The sequence below is a fragment of the Vombatus ursinus genome, unplaced genomic scaffold (genome assembly GCF_900497805.2).
Source record: "Vombatus ursinus unplaced genomic scaffold, bare-nosed wombat genome assembly UNPS02014959.1, whole genome shotgun sequence".
Classification (NCBI taxonomy): Eukaryota; Metazoa; Chordata; class Mammalia; order Diprotodontia; family Vombatidae; genus Vombatus; species Vombatus ursinus.
In genome coordinates this window covers 6,703,513-6,709,512 of record NW_020954737.1, presented here as the reverse complement: position 1 = coordinate 6,709,512, position 6,000 = coordinate 6,703,513, and the positions used below count along the sequence as shown (strand labels likewise).

The window sequence follows — 6,000 nt, the reverse complement described above, 5'->3', positions numbered from 1 at the left end:
TGCTCATTTTTTTTTCAAAGAAGGAAAGTTTTCTCAACAGTTTGAAGAAAATAAAATAGCAGAAAAATAAACACTCACCAGGAAGCAACTCTCTCCCCAGAGATTTATATGAAATCTCAGTCACAAACGGTAGTAATTTAGGTTGAAGGCCTCTATACATTTTATTTTTTCATTTTTCATTATTTTTTGCAAAGCAATCAGGATTAAGCGACTTGCCCAGTGTCACATAGCTAGTAACTGTCAAGTGTCTGAGACAGTATTTGAACTCAGGTCTTTCTGACTCTATTCACTGTGCCACCTAGTTGCCCCCAGTGCACACTTAAGAAAAAGAAAAACTCCTCTCCCTCCCTTTCCCAACTATTTTTCAGTTTGCTATTTCCCATGGTGGGGATGGGGTCAAGGGAGGGTGGAAAATCTACTTTCTACCAAGGACCTTTGAAGAGTTGAATAGTTTCCCTGAATAGAGTTTTTTAATGGAATATGCCCATATTTACTTTAAAAAATTCTGTGAAAGAAAAACAATTGTTAATTTAAAAAATACCTTTATTGAATTAACAGTGAATTGAGTGAAAATATTGTTTAGAAAATCAAGCCCTCTATTACCTTGTTTTTGAACATACTGTTTTTAAGACAATGAAATGATTTTTAAAAAATAGCTTCACTGCTTTTCAGCCCTGAATCAAATTCTTCTTTAAACTTAGGCAGGCCCCATCTGCCAGTTTACAAATGGGCAGTTTTCTGCAGATGGCCTCAACATAAAAGGAAAGGAGATTCAAACACAGACAGATGTGTCCCCAGGGCAGAAGAATTCATATAAACTCCAGAGAAAACTAATTATTTATTTGAAAAATGATTTGCTGAGGTGGTAAGGGTTGGGGAGTGGAGTGGAGAATAGATATCCTTTTTTATTCTATTTTTCAGGCAGGTATTAAATGTGCTGCACACAAAGCATAGTGGGAAGATGGGGAAAATAGCTTGTGATGACAAGTTTGCCTCAATACCACCCCCTCCAATACATAATCAACAGAAAAGCAGATTTTGATTCAATAGAAAGAAAATCTTTCTAACTAGAGTTTTCCAAACATTGAATGGATTGTCTTGGGATATAAGAGACTCCCAATCACTGGCGGTCTTCCAACACAGAGTGTATGACCTCCTGCCAAGGATATTGTAGCAGACATTCCTGTTCAGGTAGAGGTGGTATGGGTTGGATTTCAGGACTTTTTGAGATCCCTTCTAAATCTTAGAGTTTATGATTCAAAATACACAGCTAATTACTAATTTATTAATATTTATTTGTGGGAAGGCATTATGGTGCAGTGTAAGGAACTGGGTTGGAAGTCAAGGACTTAACATCTCTGTGTTGGTTTCCTGTGATTCTTTGATTTATGATGTGGAAAGTCCTTCCACACCTTAGATGCTTTTCCTGAGGTACTTTAGCTGAAAGAATCACCTACTTTATCACCTACTGATAATGAGGCTCTCTAAACTTAGCTCTATCCAAACTATAACACATTAGATTATTTATTTAAAATTTATTATTTCTTATAAAGAGCACTATTATTGAAAAAAATCAAAACAAAACACCAAAGTCCTTTTGCAGAAGAGCAGTTTGGGCAGGGCCAGGGTTAGTGTTTTTACTTCATTTTCCTTTCATAAAAAAGGGTCTGCTCCCAAGATATATACGGAAATGACTCAAATTTATAAAAATGAGCAATTTCTGGATTGATTAATGGTCAAAGGATATAGAACAGGCAGGTTACAAAGTTAGACATGCAAACTATCAATAGCCATACAAAAAAATGCTCCCAATCACCAATAATTCTGGAAATGTAAATGAAAGCAGTTTTGAGGTCTCGCCTTGTAGTCATCCGAATGACCAAGTTGACAAAAGGGGAAAATGATAAATGTTGAAGGGAATTCAGAAAACCATTAATGTTTTGCATTTATGTACATTTATATACTGTCTAGTGGTCTAGCTGTTCTGAAAGCAATTTGAAACCATGCACAAAAAACTATTAAACTGAGCATACCCTTTGACCCAGTGATTATATGACTAGGTCCATACCTCAGAGAGATCAAAGAAAGAGGAAAAGACTCATGTATATAAAAATATTTATAGCAGCTCTTTTTTGTGGTGGCAGAGAACTGGAAACTAGGGAAGTTCTCATCAATTGGGAAATGGCTGAACAAGTTATGGTACAGGAATATGATGGAGTACTACTGTACCATAGGAAATGATGAAAGAGATGGTTTCAGAGAAACCTGGGAAGACTTGTGTGAATTGATGGAAAGTAAAGTGTATAGAACAAGGAGCACAGTTTATACAGTGACAAAAATATTATAAAGACAAACAACTCTGAAAGATTTAAGAACTCTAGTCAATGCAATGATCACCCATGATTCCAGAGAATTGATGATGAAACCCCAACCTACCTCCTGACTGAGAGGTGATGAACTGAGGGTGCATGCAGACATATACTTTTTGAACATGGCTAGTGAATGAATTTGTTTTGTTTGGCTATGCATAGTTGTTAGAAGGAGTTTTTTTTCTTCCAGTGGGGAAGTAGAGAAAATAGATTTTTTAATTGAAAAAAAAAGAGTTAAAAATTCTAGCTAAAAAAAGTAACCTGTTCAAATTATATTTTCTACCCCAAGACCTGGGGGGGTGGGGGGCAGAAAAACTGCCCTTATGTTCTTGTTTTGCCCTGACACAGAAAAGCAAAGTGTCTTACAATTTTCTTAGATAAAGGGAAATCTTTTAGCATTGAGATTTACAGATATATGAATTTTTCATTATGTTCTTATAATCAGTAGCCTCATAAATAATATGAAGAACTGACATTTATATAACATTTTGAATTTGGGGTTTTTTAAATTTTATTTTATTTTTTAAACCAGCAAAAATCTACCTTCTCTCCCTTCCAGCCCACCCACCTTTCCAATGGAGATTGGGTGGATATGGAACAATTTATCAGAAAAAAAGTGAGAGTCTTAGTGGACTACGAACCTCACGTGAGTCAATACTGTGACAAGGCAGCCAAAAAAAAAAATCCTCATGGGACTTAGGTTGCCCTTGAGAGACATATTATTCAGGCCAGGGAAGGCAGTAACACTGTTGTACTCAGGCACAGACAGACCACATAGAATACTGTGTTCAAGCCTGAGTGACACATGTTAAGGGAGGGCATTGCTAAACTAGAGGAAGCCCACCAGGATCATGGCGTATTCAGATGGGCGCTCCTTCTACTGTCCTGTCTGAATAGAGAGCAGCTTCTAGGTGATGCAGTGGATAGGGCTCTGAACTTGGAATTGGAAAGACTGAGTTCAAATCCAGCTTTGGATGATTAGTAGCTGTATGACCCTGGGCAAGTCACTTAAACTGTCTCCCAGGGTCTTTGTTAAGATAAAATGAGGTAATATTTGTAAAGCACTTTGCAAATCTTAAAGTGCTGTGTGAATGCTAGCTTTTATTTATAAGACACAAATTGAGATGGGATGTCAGGAAGACTTCTTACCAATGAGGGTGAATTAGAGCTAATATGTCAAAGAAAGGGGGTAGAGTGAACTGCTTCAGCAAGGAGCAGATTCTTCTTCATTAGACAGACATCTTCAAGCAAAGGCTGTATGTTGTAAACTGGAACCCTGTTCACGGGTAGGTTGGACTAGGTGGCTTGTGAGTTCCTTTCCACATCACCTCCCACCTCATGCAGGCATCACTTCTAAAGTATACCTGAGGGGCAGCTAGGTAGTACAGTGGATAGAGTACTGGGCCTAGAATTAGGAGGACCTGAGTTCAAATTTGTCCTCAGATACTTATTAGCTGTGTGACCCTGGGCAAGTCACTGAACTCTGATTGCCTCAAGAAAAAAGGACCACTTAACCTCTGTGGGAGAGGCAGTATGGGCTAGAGGCAAGAGCAATGAATTCGTAGTTAGAGGCTCAAATCCCAACTTTGCTAAACTTACCACCTATGTGACCTTGGACAAGTCACTTTAATAATAATAGCGTTTATATAGCTGTGTGACCCCCAGACACTTGACCTCTCTGGGACTCAGTTTCTTCATCTTACAAAATGAGAGGATTGGACTTACCTCTAAGGTTCCTTGCGTCTTTAAATCTTTCATCGTAGGGATTCTCTTGAGGAAAATGAGAATAGTAATATTTGTGCCCCCTGACTCAGAGAGTAGTTTTGAGAAAAGCGCTTTGTAAACCGTAAAATACTAACATAAAGAGTTACTGCTCTTATTTGGCGTGTTGGACTTGTCAAGAAGAGCTGAGCTCAAATTCTCCCAGACACTTTTATTTAGACACGTGATCCTGGAGAAGTCACTTAACCTTTCCCAGCCTCAGTTTCCTCCTCTGTAAAATGGGGATAATAGCATCTACCGCTTAGGGTTGCTGTGAGGACCAAACGATCCATTGCAAACCTTAAAGTGCTGTATAAATGCTAGCTCATTGCTACAGCACCCCATCCCTAAGGGTAAGGCAAACCCGAGCTGTAGGCGCGGCAGGGCCACGTGGCGGGGGCTGGGCAAGCCAAGAAGTTGAGACAAGAGGAGGAGCTAATCAGCCAGACTGGTGGTAGGCTCGGTCACCTGCCACGGGGAGGGTAGAGGAGGGGCTGAAGATCGGGACCACGGAGGGGACAGGTGAGAGGGACAAGGGGATTGGGATACTGTTGGGGCTGGGGTCTTTCAGGGACAACGCCTACTGCTCCTCCTTGCACTTCAGGAAAGGAGTTCTCTTAGATGTAAAGGGGAAAGATTGGGAAGGGGGGAATGCATCATGTTTCTTCCCAGCTCAGCGACCTTACTTGCCCCATACACACTCCCTAGTATACATAGGGAGGAGGAGATGCCCCTGGCAGTCCCGAGATGTGGCCGGTAGATAGAAGGAGATGCGGGAGAGGTCCCAGCATCGTCGGGGGCGGGGGGACTGGGTCTGGGGGGCTGCGCTTGTCCTCCAGGAATAGGGGACGGGGGAAGCTAACTATAAGAGTGAGGGTAGGAGTTAAGTATCCTTGAGCATTACAGACTCGGGGTCCCTGACTGTGCCTGAAAGACAAAACTGGATGAGAGCTCATGAGGAATGAGCTCTGGAGTCCCGAGTAAAAATAGGAATGAGCATATGGTTTGGGGAAAGTCAGAATCTAATTTGGGACAGGGATGGAAGAGGGAAGGGAATCCTTCATACATGGCTACCCTCTCCTAAAGGTTGGCGTTTTATCTCTGTTGCACTCCCCTATTCCTGGAGCCCCTACTCAGACCTGCTCCCAAGTATTTCCCACTCCAAACAATAAACTCCTCTAGCTAGAATGTGAGCATCCGGGAGCTCAGGCACCTGTTTCCCCAAGAGGGATGCTCAGCACATCCAGCTACCGGTTAGACTGGTATATTTCTCAGCCTGTATCTCCCTGTCATTGAGAAGCTGTGTGGCTTAGTACACGGAGAACCTGCCTCAGAGCCAGGACGACCTGACTTTCAGTCCCTTCTTTGACACATACTGGCTGTATGCCTCTAGGAAAGTCACTTACCCTCTCAGTTTTCCAGGCAACCCTAAGAATAGTCGCGAATCTGCCTGAGTAGAGGGCTTCCTTCTAGAGAGCTCACCACACACAAAGAACTGCAGATCTGGAGGGGAAAAAAAAATCCATCCTTCATTAAAATCGTTGTCATTTCATTTTTATTGCTCAGATTCTCAACACTTTAAAACTGGGGCACTAGTCAATTGCATTATACTCTTCACTATTTGGAGAATCTAACCTCCAGGTTATGTGGCCAGTATTCTGATGTACTTAAGTTAGAATGGAGGGCAGTGGTCCTTTTTCTCTCTTCACCTCCTACCCGCAGGAGGCAGCTTGTCTACCCTACTTAAGATTAGACTCCTCTTTAAACCAGCCCTTTCCCTCTTCCAAATCTCCTAATTTTATCTTACCTCGCTGGGAAGTGGAGGGTGTCTTGAGCTCATGGAATGCAAGGGCTATATACACCTGTTTGT

General features: G+C 41.4%; 1 protein-coding gene across 3 annotated transcripts in view; it reads left to right on the top strand.

Moving 5' to 3' along the window:
• Window positions 1–4,600: 4,600 nt before the first annotated feature.
• SLC12A8 (solute carrier family 12 member 8) overlaps window positions 4,601–6,000 on the top strand; it is a 169,987-nt gene continuing 168,587 nt past the window's right edge. For all 3 annotated transcript variants that reach the window (XM_027845273.1, XM_027845275.1, XM_027845274.1), the window contains exon 1: window positions 4,601–4,652. The gene's annotated coding sequence lies outside the window, so the exon portion shown is untranslated. The remainder of the gene's footprint in view (window positions 4,653–6,000) is intronic.